The 13241-nt window shown below is 40.9% G+C and overlaps 1 long non-coding RNA gene across 4 annotated transcripts in view; it reads right to left on the reverse strand.

Annotated features, from left to right (window-relative positions):
- Positions 1 to 13241, reverse strand: part of LOC135942103 (uncharacterized) — a 190124-nt gene that overhangs the window by 13362 nt on the left and 163521 nt on the right. For all 4 annotated transcript variants that reach the window (XR_010575049.1, XR_010575046.1, XR_010575048.1 and 1 more), the window contains exon 4: positions 1653 to 1899. This is a non-coding gene — a long non-coding RNA (uncharacterized LOC135942103). The remainder of the gene's footprint in view (positions 1 to 1652; positions 1900 to 13241) is intronic.

The following is a 13241-nucleotide window of genomic DNA, read 5'->3' on the forward strand; positions in this document are numbered from 1 at the left end:
CTCAAATTATTTTTGTTCGTTAATTGGTCACTTCCATTATTTAATATTACACAGATTTGTGCCAAAAACCAAAACTTGTGTGGCAGCTGACTGAATTATAATTAGCCACACGTCATTTCAAAGTTTGTTTCTCTGCGCTGTGCGATGGTAAATATTCATAATATTGTATGCAAATTAGTTGAAGCAGACCCAAAGGTGAGCTAATTTGAATGACAAATGGTAGAGCTGGTTGAAGATGGACGCATGCTCAACCTTTTTCTGTCCCCAGAACGGCGATAAGCAAAGCGAGTTTTCGTTTCATTGAATAATTCACTCATAACTTGCGACGCAAAAACAAAGAGGAATCGAGAGCGATCACGCCGCTGTCCGTATGCGTTAAATTATTGTGAATAAGTTTGTATGTGTGTATAAATGCTCTAAAGTGACCTTCATGCGTGGAAAACGGCAAGGAGGAAGAGAGGGCACCTGTTTGTATATTTATGTGTGTTGGCCAAGAAAAATAAGATCTCAAGCCACTTTATTATTGTGAATAAGACGATTATATGCATACTACACGGCGTGATTACCGATATGCTCCAGCAATCACCGATTTTGCTAGTTGTGCGCGAACACCGTTTTAAAATGATCGAAAAGTCGATTTGGCCTGTTTAATTAAAATTATCATAATCCTGCGAAGGGCCGAGGCTCCAGATCGGCTGCTGCGAAATTGAAAACGGCCGATATCTGTGTCGCAAAATCTGCGCTGCATGGCGCTGATAATCTCGCTCGCTCAGCTGCTTGTCACGGCTTTTGGAGGCGCGTCTGCTGCTGCGGTGTGCAATACGAGAATGCGGCCAACCTGCCGAAAGGATCGCTCTTACCCTTTAATTTGACACCTGCTCATGGCCACTGAGCAGCGTGCACGTTTTACGGGTTTAAACGCTGGCTCTAACGCGTTTAATCGCTCCATTTAGTCCCTCTCGCTTGTGGCCAGGAAATGAGTCAAATTGTCTTACAGGCTTCTTTAAGCTTAAAGTTAACCTAATAAGAATTCTAAATCCAAATTAATCGTTTAGTTTTGACTATTTATGAGGTAAAAAAGTTGGATTGTTTGTATTTAAAACAGAGCAGAGTATTCAATTCAAAATAAAGCAAATGATCTCGTTAGGATTTTTCTGAAAAACATTAAATTTTTGTTTTCGTTAGGGTTTGGGCATTGATGTACATACCCCATTTAATATTGCCCTGCCATAATAAGGGCACATACCGATATGATGAAGTCTCAGTCTAACCTTTTAACATATGAATATGTATCTTTCAAAACTGAAGAACTTGTTTGAAATTGAATTAAATAATTCTCATAAGTTAAATGTTGTTGAAAAATAGAGACTCCGCAAATTGGTCAGACAATTGTTGTAAGATAAAATTCCCATTATTTGAGTTGTGAGGTCTATTAAATATTTGAACTGAAAAAATACATATTTTCTCTACTCGATGCAAAAGTTTATTTTAATAAAAAGAAATTAGAAAGAGGTAAAAAGCAATAAATCATATTGGATTCAGAACAGGTCATTTTATATTGACACACAACTCTCGAAAAAGAAACTGAAATGAAATTAAAGCACTGTAAAATTATATCTAGTCACTATATTATTAGCATCATTCGGTCTCACCTCCCTGCGGCATTCAAATTGGACGAGCGGCTATTGTGGTGCAATAATTGCGTGATTTACGTGCGCCGCCTGCGCCTGACGAGCCGAGTGCGGCGAGTTAGTGGAGCACCTGACTCTGGCCTCGGGAGCACCGCGGCGTGGTGCGCACAGGGCTGGACACTGCCAGCAGCGGAAAAAAGCGCGCGGATGTCCGGGCCGTAATGATTTGCTGCACTGCATCACACCCCACAGTTTCCACAGGCCGCACCTAAACACACAAACAGATTGGAAATCAGCGCTGGCACACATTAATTTATGCCACTCGACTTTTCAACACGCAGCCAATCACGGCAATTATTCTGATATTAATCATCACTTAAAGGGACATAAACCGTAGTTTTCATTGAAAAGATAAATGCAGCATTATAAGAGTAATTTAATTTATGATATTTGTAGCGTTTGGAAATGTTTAGGACCATATTTATTACTAGATAGAGATGGAGATACCCACATTTGTAATTTTATTTTAACGATCACGTATTTACAATAGAGGAGTTTTTTCCCTGACACGCTTGATTTGGTTTTCAAGTCGAATTTATTTGAATCGTATCTGCACAACTCCATCAGCAATATCAGTCACACTTTTAATTTTTTACTTCTTGAAACAAAAAATTTGCAAAATGGCATTCAAGCAGTCAAGATGCTCATCTGTCTTTAGCCATTGAGCCAAAATCAATAGGAGAATGCTGGGCAAAATTGATGGGGCACACAACGACCAAGTCATCGTGGCACTGGCACGATTGTGTCTGCGTCATTCTCATTGCCAATCACGCTGTTACGTGCGCACATAAAATCAGACGTAACTATATACTTTCCAATCATGTATAATCAATGACATAACAAACTGCTGCTTTATTAACGCGCGCACCACGATCATCATCATCATCAGCCAGCCGCGCAGTGGACCAGTTTCACGGCACAATATGTATGTCCCCACTATCCACGCAGAGTGCGTCCGCCGATAATTTGATATCGGTCAGAGCGATTCATTCATCATCATCGTCACTAATGACTCAGAAAATCGAGTGGACCGGCCGCACAGCGGACTGCTGACAAATTACACCGAAACGCACTCTTTCGCTCTGGAAAGAGGAAGTTCTATAGTGTGAGCTATAGTAAGCAGTGTGTTTCCATATTTTTTCTCACTGCCCAGCGAAAAGAGAAATTTCCGACATAATTGCACGCAGCACGGATGCAATCTGATATATATCATAGCAGTTTACAAATCGATGGTGATGCTTGAGAAGAATTTCACGCAGTTTTAGCAACACGCTCAATAAGCCGAGATCGATGAACTAACTTTTGTTGAAAGAGAGCAAACCTGAACAAGCACATTTTTAAAACATAAATTAAGTACCATTCCCTTAAAACTAGTAAAAATTCTCTCCTTTTCTATTATCCATAACGTACAACAAAATTTCTCAACAAAGCAACAGTCATGCTTCCATAAAGACGTTAAAATTCAACCAGCCCATTGGCTCGCATTATTGAGGAATTGACATGACTAATAGTGTCAAGGTGATGCGAAATATTTGAACATTCCGGGCATCTACTATATTGGTTGCCTAATGTCAGAGATGGTAAAAAGGTGATTGATTTATTTACTCAATTTCAACGGGCGGGGGCGCACCGGCACCCATCACCGGGTCGCCATTCCACCTTTCCAGTGGACTTGGGAGGAGAAAAGAGATAAACTCATCCTTGGGCCCAAGTTCCTCTGTAGCCCCCGCTTGGCAGTATAATTGGGACCCAGTGAGCTAACAGCCCCCCGAAAAGTGCTGACAACTAGCAATGATTCAAGACAAATTTAAATTATTATTATGCAATCGTTCTCGTCTCGATTCCATAAATTCTCTTGAGCCTCATTTTAACATTGACGGCAACATGTGTTGTTCGGCGGGCAGCAGCAAGTGTTATTCAATTCCGTTTTTTGGCTGCATTTCATTTCTCTCGTGCGGCCTACAATTAATTAAATACTGATTATTTCCCTTCACGCTCGACATGCATGACCATCGGCAGCTCGTTCCGCGTTTGCGTTGCTGCTGCTGTCTCCCTTTTTGCGTGCGTCTTTCTCGCTTTTAACAGGTGACACGCTCAAAACTCCGCACGGCAGCCTGCTTTGAGCTTTTTGCCGTTGCTGGCTCGGCCAAATGATATCGCTCGGAAAATTGGCCCTCTTGAGCCGCCGACAAAGGGGTAATGATAATCAACCTGTCACCTGAGAATCGCATGAGGCACCTTCTGCTCTACACCTCTCATTTTCTTCGATAATAAGACAGACACCCTATGTTTAGTAGCAAACATGTTCTTACGCTAAATAAAACCAAAAGCAATAATTTTTTAAATGAAATTTTGATCAACTCAATTTGATTTTCTTATTTTTGGTCAGGTTTATTCTAAAGGTTTAAACTTTATCAAAAAAATTACAAGAATAATTTATTTATTCAACAATCTTCTTCGCCGCCTTCAGGTTTTTCATTAGGTACTCTTCACGCGGAAGGTAAAGGTTAGAAATTACTGAAGTATCATTGATGAACGGGATGAAACCAACGGCGAAAATTGTTCATGCAGGCAAACAACTTTTTTGATCATCCCATTACCGGATCATTAAAATTGGAAGGTGCGAGCCAGGTCCGTCGTGTTTGTAACACCACTCGCACTCGAAATTGAATTTCACGTGCTGCTAGGGATTATGTAGTGGATTTTTGTTGTGTCATCCTCATTAGTTGTTATTTACCACGCGCGGCCTCTCGCCAGAAACACAAGTCCGTTCTCGCCTCGCAAGCCACATTTCATTTTTCATTAATTTTTTGTTTTATGCGCCGCTTGATTAATTACTTTTTGATCACTCCTATTCTTTTTCCAGCGCAACTTGCCTTCAAATTACATCTCGCCTTCTCAGAATGCTGCTAGTTTTGCTTTCCGTGATGCGTAGAGAGGCGAGAAAGAATCAACAAAAAATTGTATTGAAAATGCAGTCGGCACCTGCTGCGGTCAAAGAATAACTAATGGTGTATTTTGTTAAGATATGCGAGGAAGTTTAAATATCATTTCTGGTAGCCATAAACTACCTTTTTTATCCTTTTCATACAGAATTGCTCAATTTGCTCAACGGGCTGGGAGGCGCACCGGCGCCGACTCGCTACTTACTGGTTTGCACCTTTCCAGCATGCGTGATTTGGCTTCACGGGACGAACGTCTAGCGTTTCAATGCAGTCCTCGGTGCGGAGGCAAGTGGCCCTTGAGTGGGCTGGGTCCCTGTGCGGCCTGGTGCTATCCGTTCGCGGTGTTATTGGGACCCGGGTTTCAGCATTCGTGCTAGTGCAGTGCGCGCCCTTCCCGGTCCGAGGACAGGGATAAAAAATACAAAAAACAAAGAATTAAATCTTTTTGTATAAATATTAATTAATCATAATTTATTTTTAGCTGCTTATTATAAACGAAGAGTCTGAAACTATACGAAAAATTAAAAAAAACATTGACAATAAACTCATTCTTAATTTAATTTCAACTAAAATAATTTTTACATTTTGATTGAGCTCAAAATTGTCAATGAAGGGTTTAAAATAGGTTAAGATGCCACTAAACGTTTCCTCAACACAGAAAATATTATTTTAATGCTGGTTCATAAACAAACGTTAAAAGTGTAGGCATTTAAAAAATAATTTATTTCTAACTGAGATGAGATAAAACGTGAGTAGGTAAACATTTCCTAGAATCCTTGAAATTGCGATCAGGTGGTGGTTTGTTTTTGCTGCTGGTAGAGCACAGGAATGACGATGGGTGGATGCGTGTGCTGTGTGGATGAAATTTCATCCGCGACATACGAGTGGAAAGAGCTAGCTAGCTAGCTATAGCTGGGCAGGCAGGCAGGCAGCCGCAGTTTTGAAAATCGTCGACTCCTCTCGCTCTGATCATGGCTGGACTGCTGCTAGCCCGCCGACCATGAACGCATAAAGAGCTTCTGGTTTTTACTCGGCTACGTCCGCGGCATAAAACACAACGTCCGTTAATTTGCCCTTTTGCGTGCATGCCTCTGTTTTGTGTATGCGGGAAGCTCTCTCTGGTCGTGTGTTGCCCGCGGGCCGGCGAGCTGAAATTAAACCAGGCGAAATCTTTTTCTCCTTTTTTCCGTTCACTTTGCCCGACAAAACCACAGCAGCAGCGAGTGTGTGTATGCTATATATTAATAATGATAACATGGCCGCGGAGCATGGATGAAGCGACCATTCCTTAATTAATTTTTCTTTTTAGAGCTCATTCATTTTAAAGCTCGGTAATTTATTGCGCTCGGATTGTAAAGCCCCGCCAGACTGCGCGCTTTTCAAAGCGCTGAAGTGAGCAGGAGACATTCATTACGCCATGAATTGTGGCGGCTGCCGGCAAAGTTTTTTGTCTCCTTTTACAACTGATACTCTCTCTATGCATTTTAAGTTTATTATTACTTTTTTGAAATGAGTATAGTGTAACGAGGGATTGTTGATTTGGAGAATAAGAAAATATCATGATTTTTTCATTATTTTTTAATTTTATTAGAAAGGTGACAGTATGCCGTACCAGATGAATCTACTATCCTAGCGAGGGATACTGAGGGAGCCCATTGGGAGGTCAGTTAATCCCTCGCCTGCCGAGTAAGCAGTATTAAAGCGGAGGACCGGATATTGTAAAATGTGTAGTGTAAGTTATGAGAAAAAATTTCACGAGAAAAACAGCCCCTCCACGAAGAAAAATCTTAAAAGCATGCCAAAGCGCGGCTTTGTCCTTTTATTATTTCTCAAGGGGTGGTCCAAATATATCTCCCGTGTTAATTTCCTGTCAATATCGGCGGTCATGTAACATTTTCGTGGAAAGCAAAATTAATTTCGGAGAAACACATCTTAAACTTAAAATACCAAAAATAGTGGGGGAATAGGTTAAGTTCAAAACAACATGCTCGCTTGATCCCTTTTGTCGCCGCCAACAGTCTACCAGTGGGGGTTATTGGGAAATATTTGTGGAAGCACAGGGTTTAGCGCATGAGTTCAAAGAAACAGAATGTGCATTTAAATTGGTGTGAATTCTTAAATTCAAAACAAAAAGAACCTACAATTCCAACTTTTATTTGCAAGAAATTGATACATTAATTCTTGACGGGTGTGGCAAAAATTTGTGTAATATTTTAGAACGAAGGATTAATGCTAGGTGGAATTATTATTGTTTATTGAATGTCCCGACTACATAGTTATAAAAGGATTAAAAAGTGTGTTAAGAGATTGTTAACAAAACTGTCCGAATTAATTCAATTATTAACCAATATTCGTTTTTTTAATGATGCACGGGTTTAAAATTTGCAATAATGAGTTTTTAGAGATAAGAAGAGAACCACCCAAATCTCCTGTTAAACATTGCGTGCACAATATTTGAATTCCTCCTTCAAAATAGTTTTAAATTATGAAGACAGTAATGCTAAAGATGCTAAAGTATAAAATTTGCCCATTAACGGTCAATTTTGAATTATAACTCAATCTTTTGTTAGCCCTATTAATTTTTTTCGATACTGAACATTAAAACTACGCACTTATTTCATGCCGCAGTAGAGAGTCACCACGAATTAAATTTAGAGGACCATGAGAAAACGTACAACCAACGAATTTGACTGCACACATACGAACCCCTGCACGCTGGTCTCTCTGTGCAGCTCTTCAGGAAAAAACCAGAAGAGAGAGTTCACACAGCCCCTCGCACGGTTTGACCAGACCAGTGTGCAGCCAGGTCGAGCAATGCAGAGCCTCTTCATTTTTTGTCGAGGGCCAAAACTTGTCGGTGTGTATGAAAAACATGGCCTCTGCGCGTTCTCAAAATTATTTCCAGAGCCTTGAAGTGTAAAAACTCCTCTTGCTCTCTAAAAATTATGGTCAGCTCAAATATATGAAGCGGTGGTGTGACTATGCACTTGAAAACACCTCGCTCCTTTTTTTTATTCAACACCCTGCTGACACAAAATTTCCCTGCGATAGAAATCATCACACCGTGAAAAAATGTAATCGACTATCTCTTTTCAAAATATGTCAAATTTTTTATATCTCAAAAATTTTATCATTTTTTGAAACAGAACTGGGTGCGAGAAAATCAATATGAAAATGTTGAGCAGCAAGGCAAAGCGATTACTTGCAATTGACGCAGAGCAGCAAACCAATATCGAATCGAGCGGCAAGCAAGAAAATTATCGAGTGAGAACATGCACGGCTGGCGAGCAGGCTAATTTGCTAAAACACACGCTCAAGCCGACGGTCATCGATTTTCCCGGCGCGGGGCGAACGAACAGCTCTCTCTCTCTCTCTCTCTCTCTCGGTGGTGGTGGCAGCAGTCAAGCCCGTTTGCAGCTACTCTTTTTCATTATTCAAACGCCATAATACATGGTGAGTGCGAATTGCACAATTAATTGCACAATTTCCAGCCGAGCGACCGACGAACGGCTGGTCGCCGAGCGCTTAGGCACGACGCATTAAAACGCACTCCCCATGTGTATGTGTGTGTGTGTGTGTGTATACATGAGAGAAAGAGAGGAAGAGAGAAACAGCAGAAAAGTGGGTTGATGGGGAGGTAGCTCACGCGAATGTCGCATTAGCCGTGAAATCATCAACCCCAGTGGGTACCCCTGCCTACTGCGCGCTCGCCCACCTTACCTTGCCTGCTTTTATTTCACGATCATCTCTCTTCTGGCCGTGGAGCAGCTCTCTCTCTCTCTCACTCCGATATAAAATATTGATTGCGCCGCAACCGGCACAGCAGCCACCTCGGCAGATGCAGTTTGTAGGGGTTGTTGTTCTGTACTTGATTGCAGCGAGCGAAATAGCAGGGAAAACGTACACAACATTTTCTGCTGGAAAAGAAAATTTCGTGGAATCCAACAGCCAATTGCATTGAGTTACTTCGAGCTAGATTGCAATATATTTGATAGATTTTCCCGATTAAGTTTATTTCAAGGTAGCAAAAATGAAGTTAATTTTCTTGAAATGATAAAATTTAAGTAATCAAATCTTCAAACAACCATATTCCTAGATATTTTTTAAATTATCAAGATTGTTTACCATTTGTCAGCCCAGCTGGCGTGTCAAACACTAAATTTTCAATAGGATCATGCGTCGTACCGTGGTAAGCCTCAAAAGAATTTGTTAATTAAATTTTATAGTGATACGGTAAGAGAAGCGTGTTTTTTGAATGTTTATTTTGATGTAATATGTTAAACCATTACAATATATTAGCAGATTAAGAAGTGCTGTTTCCAACTTTATTTCCTCTGGCTGGATATTGTTCTGTTCGCAGCAGACTCTTCAGCCGCTGCCGCGTGTGCTTTATGAGTGCTCAGCCAGCGCACAAACTATTTTAACAGTCATAAACGTCATACAAGCAGCCACACAGGGCTTGGTGGAGCACACTATTTTTCGAATTAGCCTGCGAGTCGCGAGGGCAATAAAAATACTCACGAGACAGAAAGGCTGTATTTCATTTTTATTGTACCTAGTAAAGTCACCTATTTTTTTTATTTTAAATCAGTGTGAGACTATGAAATGTGCATCAGCGTCTTATTAATGCGCGCACAGCTTTATTGCTCTAATGTGCATAAATGGGTAGAAATTTAAATTGCCCCAGTCGAGCAGAGAGTGCAATGACCTATTTACACAGTAACATCAAGGCATCTGTTTCGGCAAGAGCCAATTCTGTTTCGATATTTTCCCACGCTTGTCCTCTTTTTCAATCACATGTTGAGGAATTTTCTTCCACTTCTCAAGGGATTTGTGGGTTGTAACCAACCTACCCCATGGAAACCCTTATGAAGTAAGGTTGGAATTTCAGTGTGAAGTGCTATAAAATATTTAGATGGTGACTGACGGTTAGTTATTAAATCAACGTTAATATTCCAATTTTACTCGCTGTGGAATTTGGTCTTGATAAATTAAAAAAAACCAGTTGTTAAAAGTTGGAAAAAAATCCAAGCTGGAAGTGGAAATTTTTTTGTACGGTCAGGAAGTCAGGAAGCGAAATTTAAAAATTGTGCGAGTAGATCAATTAGAGAATCAACTGGAGCACTGGTTTGTGCTAATCCCACAATCGATGAAATAACCACCATTCGCCCCGCAAATTGACACACACAAAGTGAATAACGGAAGAATGTTTTCTTCGTAGCTCACACCCCCAACGGATTGACTCTGTTTTTGTTCTCGACCTGAGCTTGGGATTAACCGACTGATTTATCGTGATTTTTCATGATTCTTTAAGGCTGGAAGGTACAAAGGCCAATTGTTTTTCTTCAGAACTTTAAATCATTTATCTCTTTCCAACTTTTGAGCAGCGGACTGCAATGGCATTGGAAAATTGTTATTGAAACGTCAAAAAGAATATAAGAAACCTTTTCGATTTTGCAAAGTGTCAAGTGTGTAGGGGGTTAGGGACGAGGCTGACGAGAGGATGCCAGCAACAATCAGACACGCTGCTTTGCGCTGATTCAAAACAGTCGTAAAATTCAGCCTGTCAGCATTTTTTCAGAAAAGGCAAGATATTTTTTTATTTTTTTATTTTTAACAAACTGCTTTTAACATGTATGCACATGTTTTATGGTGAGAATAAACAAACATAATAATAATAATATTTGAAAAATGCGACCAATCGAGGTTGTTTTCATGTTGAATATAATTGAAACCAGGCTTCATCCTCGTTGTCAAAAAATAGAAAAAGATGAACTAACCACCATTCGCTCGGCAAATTTACACACAGAAAGTGAACAACCGAAGAATGTTTTCTTAGTGGCGAACGTGGCTAACAACCTCGAGGATTGACTCTATTTTTGTTCCTGGGCTTGGGATTAACCGAACATTATTTATTATTTTAACTTATTTTTCTTTAGAACTTTAAATTATTTATCTATTTCCAACTTTTGAGCAGCGGGTGGCTTCGCGACTGCAGTGACATTGGAAAATTGTTATTGAAATGTCAAAAAGAATAAGAAACCTTTTCCATTTTGTAAAGTGTCAACATGTCGTATCTGAGGGTGGGATTAAACCATGACTATGCTCCTCTGCAGCTGTAATTCACTACTTGCAAGGTCTCCTGCGCGTCACAATGTGCTCCTTTCTCCGCTTGTCTACGTTTATTTACTCAAACGAAGCAGCAATAATAATTGCATCCATCAGCAGCAGTAGCAGCTCTGTTTATGCAAAATCAAATTTGAGCAGCAAACACCCCTAACATGATCGAGACGAGGGATAATTAAATTTCCTCACGCTGGGGGCGATCAAGATTGTAGTGCGTGCGGCGGCGGCGGCACACTTTTTCGATCGAGAGGGTGGGGCGTGAAAATTGGGTTTAGATCTCTTTGAATTAAATTAGTGGTCTGATCATATGTACACACACGCATATTGTTGTCGAGGGTGGGTGCGCCGAGGGGGTGGTCCGTGCCCGGCCATTGGATCTGTGCCGAAACTCTTTCGCTCTTTATTACTTAGCTAAACACAAGGGATCAGTGAGTGTGTGCTCGTCCCGATGCTAATGAATGAATGAAGAGTTGCGTGGCGCATTATTGCTATTAGAGCACGATTTGAACACCCTCGGAAACGGGTTCCCAATCCTTTTAACCATTGTACGGTGTCAAGTGGCGTGCAATTATCACCCATACTTTAATTATTTATGCGCCGCAGCTGCCCTAATTGATTTGGACAGCCGAATGCTGAGAATGCGTATTAGCATGCGCGGATATTATCAGCGATGTAAACATGTGTTTGACCCTCTCCTGAATTATACGCGCTGCGGCTTTTTGTCGAGCTGCGCTGCAGCTTTTTACTTTGCTCAATGCAGCGTGCGATTTGCCTTTGTCCCGTTTCTAAAGCAAGATGCGCTTTTTTGATAGATTTGTGATACTGCTCATTCAGCCAAGCCTATTCTCCTGGAATTAAATTGTCAACGATCTTGATAATTTCATTAGAAGCATGGTTATTATGAACTTTTATTCTCCACATGAATGAATACTCTCCACACACGAGGACCAATAAAAATTAATTGTTGCGTTTTTCAAACCAGTCCAATTTTGTATGATGCTAATAGAGTAGGAAATTTCGGTTCTTGTTTTTTAAAGAAGCTATTCCATCAAGGTTTTTTTAACATCCCATGTACTTCAACTAAAGAAATTACTCAATGGCTCTAAATACTCTGTGCGAATTTGATGAACAGGATGGGCATCTTAAATAGAACAAAAGAATAGAAAAATAATCTCGCACTTTCTTGTACTAGGCAGCCACTGTTTCGGCCTCTCAGGCTTTATAAACAGCACTTTGCACGTAAAACAAAATTAACACGGCTGTATTAGCTGCAGGAAGTTGTGTACGAGAGCGTGCGAGACTTTTTTATATTCAATTGTTCAATATTAGCTGCCCATCGTGGCCTAAAATCCGCACAGAGAAGAGCCATTGAGCAAATATTCTTGGCCTAAATTCAATTTTCTGTGCGTATAATTTGTCTAATATATATTTTAATTTTTGTACTATTTCCATAATTATATTGCTGTGTCTGTTTTCCATTAGTGGAGAAAAATGATCTGTTTCTAAAAAAATGAATGAAAATGTTGTACGAAGGATGCATTGCAAGCATTCAAATCCATGGATTATGAATGCAGATTGCACTTATGCATGTTGCCAATCCGCAAAATTTAACAGCCGGCGAGCATGCGTTTCTCTGTTCAATCTGCAGAGGTGAACAAAGCGCGGAGGAAGTGACGTGTCTCGAGTCAGTCAGTTGTCCTCGTCGGTGGCGACGGACAAAAAGAGGTCGCATGCGATCTGCATACGCGGGCACATTACTATGCAGCCAGCCAGCGAACGAGGCTGTTTGCGACCTATCTGGAGTCGAAGTCAACACCGCCGAGATTGCAGCTATTGAAAAAGATTTCGAGAGCGAGCGAGCATTGCGAGCAAACGCGCGCGCAGGGGGAGGGAGGTATCGGGAGTTCTGCACTCTCTTTCTTTTCATGAATAATTCATGACGGCGGTTGACAGGGGGTGACCAGGTGGCTGCACGGAGGTACAAAGGGGAGGATGTGGAGGCCTCAAGGGTGCTGCTGTGTCGTGCGATGCAGCAGACAAACGGGCTGCTGTTTTTCCGCGTTCAGATCAGAGCATGCTGCGTCCTTGGCGATGGGGATGCTGTTTATGGTATTGCGCCGTGTCAAATCAGCGCTACAGGGAATTTTTACTGACGCTGTCGCCTGAGAGCATAGAAAACAATTAACCAAGCGGCTGGACTCCACGCTAGCGTTGTTGACCAAGTTTCGGCTTGAGGGAGGAGGGGGAGGACGCGAGTTTTTCTGTGAAAAATATACTCTTCTCTCTTGGGTGTAGGGGGTTAGGGACAAGATGATGCCAGCAACAATCAGACACGCTGCTTTGCGCTGGTTCAAAACAAGTCGTAAAACTCAGTCTGTCAGCATTTTTTCAGAAGAGGCAAGAAATTGTTTTAAATAAACAAATACATTGGCAGTTAATATATTATGAGAATCAATCAGACGGATATTATAAAAAGGAG

This window comes from Cloeon dipterum, chromosome 4, assembly GCF_949628265.1.
Source record: "Cloeon dipterum chromosome 4, ieCloDipt1.1, whole genome shotgun sequence".
NCBI classification, from domain to species: Eukaryota; Metazoa; Arthropoda; class Insecta; order Ephemeroptera; family Baetidae; genus Cloeon; species Cloeon dipterum.